The sequence below is a fragment of the Hyaloscypha bicolor genome (genome assembly GCF_002865645.1).
Source record: "Hyaloscypha bicolor E unplaced genomic scaffold K444scaffold_189, whole genome shotgun sequence".
Taxonomy (NCBI): Eukaryota; Fungi; Ascomycota; class Leotiomycetes; order Helotiales; family Hyaloscyphaceae; genus Hyaloscypha; species Hyaloscypha bicolor.
Genome location: NW_020194691.1, coordinates 344306 through 361137, shown reverse-complemented (window position 1 = coordinate 361137; position 16832 = coordinate 344306).

Below are 16832 nucleotides of genomic sequence, written 5' to 3'. Positions count from 1 at the left end.
CTTTTAGTATCTAAGATCTGGGAATAATCTTAAATATATCCTTTTTTAAAAGGCTAGTAATTTCAATTTAATAGAAATCCTTATATAGTTTATTATCCTATAGAAATACTATAATATCCGGGGTTTTATAAGAGTGTTTTCTGCTATACTTTAGTAAAATAGCAGAAATAATAGGAGAAATTATATCTGTATTACCTTTAGCCTTATTATTGAATTCGGAAATAAATTCAGGTTCGGAACTATTAGTAATAACTTTAATATCCTCTATATAAAAGGGCTTTATAGAAATTAAATAGAAGATAGTATTACTATATAATAAAGCTAGTATATAGTTCTTTCTATTAATAGCTACTAACTTATATAATCCATTCCAACTATTAGATTAACTAGTATTTCTTTTATATTAAATAAGAATATTCGAATTCAGAAATAGTTTATAGATATTAGTAATACTAGAACTATTTCAGATATTTAAGGCATTTGTAATTTGATATCTAGCTTAAAGCTTTTAAATTTCTACTATTGCCTTTTTAAATACCGTTAATTATTATAATATAATAGATAATAGAATATTATATTCAGTTATTTGAGATAAAGTACTATAAACTAAAAGAGTTAGAATAATACTATTAGATCCTATAGAGTTATTAATAGCCTTAAAAGCCATTTGGAATACGGTATTCTTATTAATTCTATTAATTTCGGCTATAATAATAAAATAAATATATTAGATTAGGCTATAATAGTATTTTATAATTCCGACGGAATTATAAGCTTTTATAGGAATAATCTTAATCTTGATTCCTATAGTATTTATAAGCTAAGCAAATTCCTTATTAGTAAACTACTTTCTAATATCTGCTATAATCTAATTAAAAAGGCCTAAATAGTTATTAATTTAATACTATTTAAGTATATTCCAGGTATATATTATATTAATATTCTAGAGCTATTAGCCGGCTTAATATTAAGTATTTTTATTAATAATATAGAATATAGGCTTACTAGAAGTATAGAAAATATTAATAATAATAGAATAATTAAAGCTAATATTATCTTTTAGATTAAACTTGAATTATTTAAATAATCGGCCATATTTCTAGTATTATTTATAGTATTTTATAAGATATTTAAGGGCTTTTATATCAATATTATAGCCTGCTTATTCTAATATATTCCGGAATTTATTAATAGATAAATAATTAAAATAATAGTATAGATATTATAATTCGACCTTTATAAAAAAGCAGGAATTACAAATAAATAATTCGAAAATAAAGCCTTATAATATAGTATTCCAAAGCAGGAAAGAGTATCCGAAATATTATATTATAAATATATATTTTCTAGTAAAAATAATAAAATAATTAGTAAAATTATTAAAATAGATCTCTAGTTTATTTATATTAGTCAAGCTAAATAAAAATAAAGTTTTTAAAAATATAATATAGAATTATACTTATCTAATTAATATATTTACTATTATAGATCTAATAGAAGATATAAATCCGATACCAAATTAGATATTAATTTGACCTTTAATAGTTTTATTAAGTTTAATACTATTATTAGTTTATTAAAGAGCTTGGAATTAGTTAGAACTAGTAGTTGAGTATTTAGAGGCTTTGGTATTAATTATAGTTTTATAAAAGCAGTAAATATTATATATTAATATATTATTAATTATAAAAGTTTAGGTATTTTCTATTAAGGTTTTAATAGATTCTATTATATAATTTTCGCCTATTATCTGAAATATAAAAAAAAGGGAAATGAGATTATCTATAAGGGTATTAGCTATAGTTATTAGTAGAATAGGAGTAATAGAAGCGGCTAAAAAGCTCTCAATTAAAATAAAATAGAAATTTAAATAATATTTCTTTTTTTTATTTATTTCTGCTAATAAAGCCTTAAAAGTATTATTTACTAATTTACTCTTATTACTTTTGGCTTTAGTAATATACTATATATAAATACTATTAAAGTATTTATTGAAATTGCAGGTATTTCGGGATTTGAACTAATAGATATTTCTATTCCTAAATCGAGTCTTTTTAGCCTCTTATTTCTCCGGTATATATTTCTATAAGTAGTATTCGGGTTTCTTATATATAAAATATAATTTCGAAATATAATTATTATAATTATAGGATTTGGAATAGTTATTACAGGTTCCGAAATTATAGCTAGATCTATATTAATAATTTCCGGAAGGGTAATAGCTTAGAAGATTCTATAAATAGTATTATTAATTAATAAAAAAGGTTTCAGGATTAGCTTATTATTTATTCTTATATATAATAATAAATAACTAGAGCTTATTAATAAGCTGGCCAAAATTTATAAGAGAATCTAAAATTATATATCTATATATCCGGAAGCCTTAATAAGAGATAATAATTTTATTATAGAGGAATTCGGTATTTTATAAATTGAATATAAAACCGTATTGCAATTAATATAATTTATTAATTAATAATTAAATAATCTCAAAAATTATCTTTTCCGGGAATTTAGCTATTATAAAAGCCAATATAATAGTATTCCACTTATCTAAATTTTAATATTCGAATTCAGGGCCTTTAAAAAAGCTATAGATATTAATATAAGCCTTTTTATATATATTAAAAGAGCTAGTTATTATAGAAGTAGTTTTAAGCTAGTTCTTTTAATATAATAGAAAAAGCTTATATTAGTACCTTTTATAAAAGCTCTATATATTAGTAGATATTAAGGAAAATAATAAATTTATAATTAAAATTACTATTAAATCTATTATATTTTTACTTTTTAGTATAGATCTTAGTAATTTTCCCGATAAATCTTATAATTAAAGGAAATTGGAAATTATTCAAATATAATTATAATAATAGTAATAATAGAGATATACTATTTGCTTCTAAAGCTTCCGTACTAGTATATAAATCTAGTAGAGGTATAAAATACAATAGTAAAAAGAGTAACAAAAGAGGTAATAGTATAGAAATATTAAAAATAATAAGTTCTATATAATTATTCTTTATAAGAGTAATAAAGTCTAATAGGATCGGTCCCTTAATAAGGTTTAATCTAGCTACTAATATATTCTTATTTAACTATATATATTATTTATTCTCCTTTATAATAGTATATAGGGCATTTATAATAGTATTAATACTATTATTCTATTATATAAATATATTACTATACTAAAGAGTCTTATATAGATATAGTATCTCTAGAAGTTCAAACCTATTAAAGTTTTTAAAATTATATCTAAATAGTTTCTAGAGGTTATTATTAACTATTTTATAAAAAATATATTAAAATAGCTTAATATCTAAAAACTCAGTTATTTCATTTGCTTTAATAGAGTTCAAATTAATTCTATATTTCTATTTTTTTACTAATTCCTTGAAATTATTATTATTTATAGAATAATCGGATTAGATAAATCTAATAAAGGAATCATTTACTGTAATATATTCTACTATTATATATTCTATAGGTTTATATCTAGTTCAAGATATAATAATTTATAAAAAAGATAGATTTATAAAAAAAAGAATAGTTTATAAAATAAATAGTTTATAAAATAAATAGTTTATAAAATAAATAGTTTATAAAATAAATAGTTTATAAAATAAATAGTTTATAAAATAAATGATTTATAAAATAAATGATTTATAAAATAAATGGTTTATAAAATAAATAGTTTATAAAAAATATTATATTTGAAATAAAAATTTCATTTATAATAAGAAATTTAGGAAGTGAAATTTAAAGAATAAAATATCGAGATTCCGGAAGAATTTAATAATTCTAAAGCTTAAAAGCCCTAAGGGTTTAAAAAAAGGTGGTTTTTAAAAGAGTTTTAGAGGAATTAATTAGGAATGGAATAGAATAATTAAATAGCTAACTATTTTGGTATTTAGTAAAATCAAGTATCCTTTTTATTTATATAATTGAATTACAGGTAATAGAACTAATAAATACTTTTTTTTAATATAGTATAATCGGACCTTAATAAAATCAAGTGTCTTTTTTACTTATATAACCGAATTACAGATAATAGAATTAATAATTATTTCCTTTTTAACTAAAATAATGGCTTTGCCTCTAAATAACTGAATTTTAGGTAAATATAGCTTAATTCTTTCTAATCTATATATATAAATAGACCTTATTCTACTCTAAATATAAACGAATTAGTATCGGTTTACTAGAAATATATAATACTATTATATAATTATAGAATACTATTTATATAAATTAGTAAAATTATTCTTTAGAAATAGAGATTATAATATTATAGTATTAATATACGATCCTTAAATCTACTAAGCCTAAAGGAGTCTAGTTTACTAGTCGAGTTACTAATAAAATATAAAATTATATAATTATATCTCGTATTTTATATTTCATTATCTATATCCTATAACTATATATATAACTCCCAAAGAAACAGCTATACTAATAATTAAAAATATATAAATATTAATTTCAATATCTTATATTAATTTCTGATATATTTAATAACTTGAATACAAGTTAGCTATAAGATATAATTACTAATATAATATATAGAAATAATAGAAATAGAGGCTAATTATAAAAGGAAAAAAAATAAAGGAAATAAAATAAGAAATATTATATTAAATTAATATAAGTTAAATCTTAATTAGAAATAGATTTTAGTATTCGGAAATGAAATTATACTATTAATTTATATATTATTTTTAATTATAATAAAAACCGAAATAAAAAAAATATTAGTTTTAATAAAAAAACTTGTTTTTAAATCCGGAAAAAATACTTAAAAGAGGAAATACCTTTAATTTCAAATAAAATAATAAATAGAAATTAGAAATAAAAATAAAAAAAATAAAAATAAAAATCGAAAATAAGAAATTATATAAATAATCTAAAAAAGCTTTTAAAAAAAGAAAAAAATATTAAATAAAAAAAAGAAAAAGAATTTAAAAAAATCAGAAAAATCAATAAAATTATATTTATGATTTTTATTATTACCTTTAATAATATTATTAAATATATCCAATTTAGTAAAATAAAAAAAAATACTATAAATATTAAATTAAAAGAATAGAAAAAAATATATAAATAATAGAAATAATATTAAAAAAGCTATTATTTTATTATTATTAATACAAAAACTCGAACCTTAACTATATCTATTATTATTAATTAGCTTTTCCTAAATTCCGGTTTTTAAACTAAAAAATATATTTAAATAAAAAATCAGTTTTTTAGAAACCTTATTAATAGAAATCTCAGGTATAAAAACTCTATAATTAATTATAGAAAGAATTATTAAAATTAATATAGCTGAAAACAAATATATACTAATACCGGATTTAAATCTACTATTTATAAAAGCTTCTAGAATATTATAATTTCAGGAAAGTAATATTTTTATATTTTTAAAATAATATATAAATATATATAAGAATTATTATATTTCTAATAATATTAAAAGAAAGAGAATTATTTATTATATCTCTTTTATTTATAAGAATTAAATTAAGGCTATATCGGAATATTATATTAATAATTCAGGAAATTACTAGGAAATCAAATTCTTTAAAGCTTTATTAAAGGAATTCCAGAAATATAATTAGAAAATATTTAAAATCAGTTGCAATTTTTTTAATCGGATTATTATATAAGCCTAGAATAGAGAAATCTCTTCCAAATCTTATATTAATATATTTAATAGAATATTAAAAAAGTTATTAAAAAAAAAGATAAATAAAATCATTTAGTATTAAGAATTTATAAAGAAATTATTTATTCTAATAAAAGATTATATTTTTAAAAATATAAACTTTAAATTTATAAATATTTCTATTTATAAATATAATAAAATATATAAGAAAATAGTAATATTTTATTAGTATGAAAAAAAGAAATACTATTTTAATATTATTAATAACCCAAATATATCCAAACTTAAATAAAAATACTTGAATATAATAGTTTATAATATAATTTCCAAATTAAAAAACAATTATTTTTTCCCGGTTTCTTTTATTATATTTCTTAAAATTACTATAAATATAAAAAAAAAACCCTAATTTATAACTAATTATATAAAATCCATTAAAAGTAGTAAAACTAAAAGAAATAATATTAATTAGCTAATAAAAAGTCTAGAAAAACTATTTATTACTATTATAATTTAAAAAAACCTATAAAAACAATTTAATATTATTATTATTATTATAATTCGAAAAAATATTTATAGCCTGTTTATATAATTTAGCTAATTATAACAGAAATAATAGTATTAATAGTCTAATAAATACAATTCGAGTTTTCGGAAAGAATATATTAGAAGTTATAATAGAGAATATAGAGAATATTATAATAGTTATAATAGTTGAATTGGAATAAATAAAAGATTTAAATAATTATATTTTAGAGAAAATTAGTTTTAAATACAATTAGAAAATATTACTTAAATTAATATAACCTATAATATAAATCCAGAATCAAGAAAACAAATTTACTATAAATATTATAACAGGAATAAAAATAATAATATTAATTTAGAATATATTTATATTTCTTAATTTTATTATTTATTAATAAAAGAGCTTATAAATTATAAATATATTTACTAATTTAATAAAAGATAATATAAAGGGCTATTTAAGCCTAAATAAAAAAGCATTTCCTTTTTTCTTATTAGCAAATGCTAATAATTTAATTAAATTATTTCCCAAATCCAAAAAGGAGAATTCGATTATAATTTGAATATTTAATTTAAAAATATCCAGAAATTAATAGAAAATATCTAGTTTATTAGATAAGAAAAAGAACAAGGAACTAGCCAACCGGAATCTATATATAAAAACAAGTAAATTATATTTAAAGAATCTAAATAGCTATTTTATTTTAGAAGAAATTATATTAGAATTACTAATATTTCGGATTTTAGAATTAATAAATAATATTAAAATTTGGCTATAAATAATATTTCTATTAATATTATAATAGATTTCTTATTAAAGAAAAAGGAAAAAGAAAAAGAAATAGCTAAAAAGGTTTTTCGAAAATAAATTAAAATAAAAAAAAGCTATTTTATATAAAAGGCCAGAAAAATACTATTTTAAAAAATAATAAATAAGGAAATATTCTAGCTGAGAATATAAATATTAATATTTCCGGAAATAAACAAAATAAATTAGAAATCCAATATACTTATAACTATAATAAATATAAAACTCCTAAAATTAATAATATTTTAATAGGGCTATTAAAAAAAGCAATTATTTCATTTTTAAAGATTTAGAAAAAACAAGAATATTTATTAATATTTTAAAAATACCAGATTTAGTTATTATATTTCAGAACTAATAAGTTAAGAATAATACTTCCTATTTTACTATTTTATAAATAGGAAATACTATTATATTAAATATAATTAGATATATTAAAAGATTTATAGAACTAGTAATTATAATTTATATAATAAATAAAATATTTAAGGAATTAGAAATACTAGTTTAAATATCCGATATTAATAGAATTATTCGATTTAAAGGCAATAATATTAATATTCGAATATTACTAGCTTATAAATATATTATATAATTTCTATATTTCGGATTTGTATTTTAAAAGCTTTAAGAAAGTATTAAATATAAAGAAATAATTAATATTAGAATTAAAATTAATATTCTCTTTAAAAAGATCTTTAAAAATATTAGTAGAATAATATATAATATTACAAATTATCGAATATTTACTATTATTGGAATTGAATTTGGATTTATAGAAATAATAAAGCTTAAAGCTTAAATTATAAATAGAATAAAATCCATTTTTCTTTAATTAAAGGAATTTTAAAAATTCTATTTAATTAACTATTTTTAGTAAAGATAAAAATAAATATTATATATAGAAGTAATAATTTATAAAATAAAAGATTTATTAATCCTAAAAACGATTAGAATACTTATATTATTATAATTATACTACTTTTAAAAAATACCGAAAAATAAATAAAAAAAAATGGTTCAAAAGTATTAAACTTCTAGAATTAAGAAATTGAGTAATATAAAACAGGAAATTAAAAATTAAAAATAAAAATAAAGTCTAATATTATAACTAATAATAATATTAGGAGAAATAAAAGAATACCGGGATTTCTTATTAATTCTTTTATTTTGAATTCAGGAATTTATAAAATTAATAATATTTTTAAAGAAATTAAAACAGAAAAGGCTCTAATTAAAATATTATTAAGAGTAATTTCGGATTTAATAGTAAAGAAAATAATAAAAAAAGTATTAAATAAAGATATTTCTAAAAAAGAAATAGAATAATATCTTTTAATAGTAAAAGAATATATTCCCGAAGCTATAGAATATAGAATTCAAGACTAGAAAAAATTCTAGAATATATAGAAGTTTAAAGAAAATATATTAAAATATCGGATAAAAAAGCATTTTTTATATTTAAATAAAAAGAAGCTAAATAAAAAGGTTATGAATTCCGGAAATTAGATAAAAATAATATTAGAAAAAATAATTATAGCTCTTAAAAAAAATAATAACTATAATTTATTTCTAATTATAAAAACATATAAAACAAAAAACAAAAAAGTTTAACTAATAAATACTAATAATAGAACTGGAAAAGGCTTTAATAAATATCCGAACTAATTTAAAAGATTTAAAACTAAAAAATATTTATAGAAATATATTAGAAAATATAAGAATTACCTTTTACCGAAAATATTAGCTATTTTAAGAGATTTATAACTTATTTCGAAATGTTTTAAATAATTAGATATTAGAAACTGGCTCTAGAAATTTTTTTTAGCTATATTTCAAGAATTAATAATTAATTGAGAAAATATAATTATATTTAATTAAAAAAAAATAGAAAAAGTCTATAAGAATATTAATTCATCTATTCTAATTAAAACTATTAAATATAAGGCCTAATAAAAAAAGAATTTCTCATATTTCGAAGCTCTAATACTAATAATAATAAAAATACTATTAGAGTACCTAGATTATAGAATTCTTAAAAAATATAATAGACTTTACTAGAATTTATAGTTCTTGGTTATAAAAAAAATTACTGGAATTTATAAACTAATTAATACTATTATAAAGATGAATTTAATAATTTTATAAAATATTAACCTATTTCCGTTTATTAATAAAATCTCGAAAGAATTTACCGGATATATTTATATTTCTTTAATTAATTTCTTTTCCGGATATAATTAATTTATATTAGATACTTATAATAGAAATTTAATTATATTTATAATATTTCTAGGGCTATTAAAAATAACTATATTATTTTAGGGAGTTATTAATTCCCTTATATAATTTATATGAATTATTATAACTATTCTAAAGAATCTATTTCCCAAAATTACTATATTATTTATTAATAATATTAGAATTAAGGAACCTTATATAAACTATAATAAATAGCTTATTTTATTTAATATTCGGTATTTTATATTCAAATACCTTTAAAACCTAAATATAACCTTATATAGAATTAAATAAACTAAAGCTAATATTAAAAAGAAATTACAAATTTATTATAATAATATAATTATTATTGGCTTTATTTATAAAGTATTTAGAAGAAGCCCTTTAAATTCAGGAATTATTAAGATTTTAAAATAGAAATATTATAATAATATAATTAAAGGTAAGGTATTTATCGGAATTATTATTTATTATTATATTTGGATTAAAGGCTTTATAATAATTATTAAATCTATTTATTACTTAATAAAAAAAATATAATATAGAACTGAAATAATAAATAAATACAAGCTATATAAATCCTTTAAAAAAAGCTTATTATTATTTTAATATTTTGCAAATTATATTATAATCTATTAAAGATTTAGGGAATAATTATATTAATAATAAATACTAGCCTAGATAAATAGAACGGAATTCTTGGTTAATATAATAATAAAGGAAAAAAGAGTATTATATAATACGAGTTTGGAATCTGGAATAATATTAAATAGAAATATAATATTATTAAAAGAAAATATTAAGGGCTAATAAAATATTTATAAAAAGTATAATTCTGGCTATATAGAGTTTATTTTATCTTTAAACTAAATACTAATATACTTGTTATATAATTAAATAAAGTAGCTATAGATTTTTCTGAAGTTTTAATTATTTACTAGCTAGTATAGATTCAATTATTCGATTTTAAAATCAAATATATTAAAAGAATCAAATATATTATTATTAATAGATTATTAAAACACCTATAATAAAAAGGCAATATCGAAAATAATAAAAATATTATTAAATAATTAGTAATAGAGTTTAATATTATTAGAATAATATTTATTAAATAGAAAATTCAATTAAAAGAAACGGTTTTAATTTAATTATATAATATTATTTTAAGGAATTAAATTTCTAAGACTTTTATTAGATATTTGAATAATAATATCCGGTTATTAGAAATTAATAATTAAAGCCTTATTATATCTGAAAGCAAATTAGTAATATTAAAAAATAATAATATCCGGAAATTATATAGTAAAAGCTATAGCCTTTTATATATAACCTTTAGTAAAATAGTAAATAATAATACTAATTCCTATATTTTATCCGATAACCCGACTATTTTACTAGATTCCTTAGATAATAGCTGTTTCGAATAATACTAAAATATTATATAATATTTTATAATATTTTTTAGACGAGAAGAAATATTTAAAACCGAATTTTAAAAATTAAATAAAAAAGCTTTAAATTATAATATAAGAGATTAATTACTATAAAGAATTATATCTAAAATATATTTACCTTAATTTATTATTAATAATCTAAAATAAAGAGAGATTATTATTAAAAAACTATATAATAAAATTAAATATATTAAAAGAGAAAATATTTTTTATTTAATAACTAACTACTATTATTAGAAAAGTTATTATAATTATATATAAAAGTATATTAATATCTATAAAGTTTATTAATATAAAAATAAAAGAAAATAAAAAGAAGTTTTATATTTAATAAAAGCTATATTTCTTTTTTATTACTTTAAAATTAATATAATTAAATTATTAGATTATAAAAAATATAACTTATTAATTATTACTAGAAATAACTTTTTAGAATAGATTGAAATTAAACCTTTAAAGAATCTAACTAATAAAAAGATTACCAAGTTTATTTAGAAAGAAATCGTTTATAGATATAGTTTATTTAGATAGCTTAAGGTAAATAATAGATTGAAATTTAAAAAAATAATAATTTAGGAACTTAATAAACTGGAAATTAATAGAATTATTATTTCGGCCTATAATTCTAAAAGAAATAGTATAATTGAAAAAGAATATTAACTAATTATTTAAGTATTTATTATATTTATAATAAATAAAAAGAAGCTTTAGATAGATTTATTATTATATATTCTATTTATTAATTAAATTATTATATATAGATTAATTGAATTTATTTCTTTTTATATAGTCTATAATAAAAAAGCTATATTATTTATAGAAATACATTTTCTAATTTGGAAAATATTTAAATAAAATAAAATCTATAATAGAGAAATATTTCTAGAAATATATATAAAATAAATATAAATAAGAGATAAAAATATTAAAGAAGCCAAAATAAAAAAAAATAAAAGATACTAAAAGGAAAAAGAGTAATTTAATACTATTTACTAAATTTATTTAAAACCTATTTCCGAAAAGAATCTAATTCTTATATATAATATTAAATTAATAGATTAAAACAAATTAAGGAATATAAAGCTATTATATTACTGGCTTGGCCTATATAAAATAAGATATATAGATTAATTAAAAAGATATTATATATTAAAAGAGCTTAATAGTATTATATTTCAAAAAATATATATCGGGAATTGATTTAAATAATTTATTAAAAGGAATAAATTCTAGTATTCCCCTAAAAATAAAATTAATAATAAATATATATAATGCACATATAGATCACAAAATAGGGAGTTGCATTAGATAGTAAAAGAGTTTATTAAACTAGCTAGAAAAGAGCTTGAGTGAAGTATAAAGCTTCAGGAAGTAAGTATATAGATCCTGACTAAGCAGAGCAATCGCACTAGCCCCAATTCAGTAATTCTCACTGCAATATACCCCCTAGGAAGGCATAATACCGTATTCTACCTATTTTGCCTAATTAGAGAGCTTTGAAATAGCGAAATTCGTCCGATATATGGGTTTTATAGAGCCGTATTAATATTCCGATCCGAATAGGCTTAGCGCATATTGTTTCCCCAGATTACCGAATTCCAGGGGATCCCTATATAAACCCCCCCTTTTTACTAACTCCAGAGCCTCTAATCAAATACTCTTCTTTGATACCCTTCCAGAGATCCCTTCCCAAGCTTCCGATTATTATAAATATGGCTTCTACTTCTTCTCGCACTACTATTAAATTAATTCCGGCTCGCAAATCCAAGGTATTTTTAACCCAAAATACGTTCTTGCTTTACCTTTTACTGACTTTAGATAGTATTAAGTAGCTTGCAAATCCACTATAAGTATAGCTCTTAACTATTAATACAAAGCTCACTTTTAATAGAGTATTAAGGTTCAGATCCCTATAGTATCTTCTAATACTCCTAGTACCCCTTTACTAAAGATAAAGAAGTCTATACTAAAGCCTTATACTTCTCGTCCTGCTCATACTAGTCTCAGAGAGATCTCTTATATAGGTTATTATAAGTTCTCTATATTATTCCAAAGCTTATTTTAACTTAATATAGTCTTATCCGCTCTAAAGGGCAAGAGTAATAGTTCTTGCTATAATACTATTAGCCGAGGTTCTTATTACTAGAAATATACTTCTGGTCATTCTTATTTAGCTATTCCGATCTCTTATATCCCTGTTATATAGCTCTTTCTTATAGAACTTCCGACTACTAAAGACGCCATAAGCTCCCTTTTCTTAATTCTCTTTTACAGATTCTGACTATTTTAAAGCATTTATCTACTCTTAGGTACTCTATTTATACTATACTTGAGATCGCCAAATCTAATAAAGAGAATAGTAATAAGAGCTCTTCTATTAAGGTTCAAAAGACTATTAAGAGAAATAAGAAGTAGTTTAATCAGGTAAAGGGCCTTCTATATAAGCTTATTAATACCGTAGTAAAGTACCTTTAGATCTCCTGCTATTAGCTCTCAGGCTCTATTATTTTAATAGATTTTACAAATAAAAAGCATAAATAAAAGCCTCTTTTTACATTATTTAATTATTTTAATCTTTGCTCTAATATCCTAAAGATTTAATAAAGCTCTAAAGTTCTCGAATTTGAATCGGGGTAGATTTTTCGTAAGTCCGTCCGCAGGCATACTACTTATTTAAAGGTATATAACTTGAAATATGCCTTTACTATACTCTTAATATAGCCATATATTCTGGATATTAATATAATAGAGCTTTATAGTAATCCTTTCGTTCTCTCTAATAATTAGTCAAATAGTCTGCTTATTATTACAGAATATAGTCCAGAGCTCTCTAAGATCTAAGCTTAGATCCCTAAATAGCCTCTGGAGAGCCATAGTCTCCCTTACTATATAAGCGACTCTATATATTTCTGATTCGGTTAAAGAGATAGTTATAGAACTTTATTAAGCGGCTTTCCATAATATTAAACCTCTAAATAAGGAGATTATATACCCATAGCTCAATTGTTATATATTCAGGTTATCTATATACGAAGCATTAGATGTAATCTATAGCTATATCTCTCTATATTCCCTATTATACTAAATCGCTAGAAACCGGGTTCCAAATAGGTATCGGAGAGCCTAATCTATAGCTATAAAGTGCTCTGAAGCAGGATTTATTAAGAACTAAGAGAGTACTAAAGCGGCAAAAGCTACGTCCGGCCTAATTATAATTATAATATAAAGTAGTAATCTAACCTTCTCCTAATACGCCTTAATTTAATATAAATAAGCTTGACTACTATACTTCCGAAAATCGATTCTAGGTAATAGAGTACTAGGGCACTTCCTATCTACTACCCTGAACTTCTTGGCAATCTTCTTAATATAGGTATTATAAACTAGCCAGAGCTTTTTAGCCTTCTAATCTCTAATTATACGAACCCCTAGGAACCACTCTACGTCCCGCATATTATAAAGCTCGTAAACCATCTTAATATAAGTAATAATTAATTAAGTACGCGCTTTATTATCCTTATAATAGAGTACTTAAAAGTCATTTATATAGAACATAATAAAGATCTTGTAATCTGTATTCACGTAAATACAGGGCTTTTTATTAAGTCCAGAGAGTCTAATTCTCTTAAGAGTATCTGTCTAGTACTTGTACTATAGAGCAGGAGAGTCTCGTAGCCTATATAGAGCTCGATCTACCTCTGCTATATATCCTGGTATCTTAAAACCGTCTAATAGCTTGCATACTACTATAGGCTCATTAGAATCTCTTTCCGTATTAATAAATACGTTTATAATATTAAATTACTTTATTTCCAGATTAAAATAAGCCGCAATTGCACTAGCCACTCGAAAAGACCTTACTATGAGCATAGCGGTATATGTAAATAGGAGTAATGTCTCCTCTTGGAGATCTCTACGAACCACTAGCCTTGAGCAATACCGAGTAATATATCTATCAGAATTAATTTTATATATAAATATCTATTTTAAAGGGATCGGAGGTGCGCTTGCTTTATTACTAGGAATAATCCTCTAGTAATTTCGAGCTTCAAAGTTATTAATCTCTAGTTTGGCGTCCAATTTAAAGTACTCCCTAGCTAGGTGCTTCTCCAGATTATTTCATATCTTTAGAGCCTTTAGAAAATTATTAATATAAATTTTTCTCGTTATTATACTACCCGGAGCGCTCTGCTCTAGATATGCTCTTAATTAAACTACTATCGCAATTACGGTATATATAGTCTTGTAATTAAATCCCTTCTTATAATCCTCTAGCTAATCAGGCTAGAGAGATCCTAAAAGAGACTCTAAGTAATTAATCTAATTCGATCCACCTATTATTTGCAGTAGTGTACTTACCGTAGTAATTATACTACTACTAGCTTTACCTGGATCTCCGTCCTAATTATTTCTCTTATGCGAGTATGTTTGGATTAGCCCTTTTCTGGTTCTAATAATCGGCTTCTTTATTTATTTTCTCTTTGGTTTTGCTATTTGATCTTCTACTTTAGCTAAGCTATTTGCTCTTTCCGTAAAGGATCCTCCCATTTCTATTAAGCTATCCGCTTATTCTATGGGTAAGCTTCCTGCTTCGCTTGCAGGAGCTATTAGTAGATCTTATTACTAGTCCTGAAAAGATCCTTCCCCGCTTTTATTAGTTTAGTATACTTCCCTAACGGTTCCGGTATACTCTATTATATCTCTCTCTATAGTACTAAGCCTTCTTAAGAGCTTAGTACCTTTATTTCTACTACTTCTAGGCTCTGGTATGCTTTCTGGCTCTGGAGTACTTTATAGAGTCATAAGTCTTATTCCTAGCAAGGCTATAGAGCTCCCTACCCCCGAGTTATAACTAATTAGTATGCTCGTGGGCTCTTCTAATTATTGGTTCATTTACTTATTACTTCCTAGTTTAGGCTCATTTTCTATTTGCTCTAATAAGCCATTATATTATAATTCCTTATTCTCAAAGATTAATTTAGTATCCTGAATCTTATTCTCTAGGAATAGTTCTACTACGTCTTTTATAATCTCTATACTATGGCCTTTAGTATATTCATAATCCTTTTTATAGAGTATATTCTCATTAAATATAATATTATATATAATAATTACTTTATTAAGTACGGGAACCCAGATTTTATAAATATTAGATATAATATATCTAACTAAATATCTAATATGCCCGCATAATATAACCTTGAATACTCTCTTATTCCGTCCTACTTTGCGGTCCTTAATTATTAGATATGCCCTAGAATCGTATATATAGATCCTATTCCAATTAGGCCTGAGATTAATTATTATTCGAGCTATAAGCTCTGGGTTATACTAACAGAAATAATTGCGGAATCACGAATTAAGTACTTTATTTAGTATTCTCTAGTAGTTTATATACGAGGGGCTCCGATTATATAGGTAGATCGCGGCCATAGAGCTCTCCGGCCATAGCTTTTTAGGCAAATTAGCTATTAAGTATATTATAATAGCCTTGTTTATAATCTCCTGCCCTGCTCGCTCGGTATCACTATTTGGCTCATATATATATAAAGAAGAAAGCTCGATTTTAATACCTTCTTCCTTTACCCAGATCTAATAGGCTAATATTTCTTGGATTGGAATAACTGCTTTCTCTTAATTATACTTAATATAAGTAATTAAAAGGTTATATTACTTATATACTCACTACTCAAAATCCCTAATTATATTAAATATTACTAAACCCCCTTTGCTTTATAGAAGATATCCAAAGAGCTTTCTACTAAATTCGTCCTTAATTATTAGAATCTAGCTCGAACTATTATAGCTATTTAGATAATCAAATAAGTCCTATAAGATCCTCTAAAATAGTCAAGCAGACTTCCTCTTAGTTGGCCTATACGAGATTACTTGCCTGGTATATACCTAAGTATAAAATTCGTATATAATCCTTATTAGTCTATTAATTTTCATATTATATATATAATTAACGAGCTTTTGTAAAGCTTTATAGGCTAAATACCCCGCTCTCACATACTATTTTTCTTCTAAATTACTTCTTGGCTTGAGATACTTCCTTAATTTCTTATACCGAGCTCTAATTAAATATTCAAGTATTAGAAACATGAGTATATTACTAGTACTAGTAGAAATT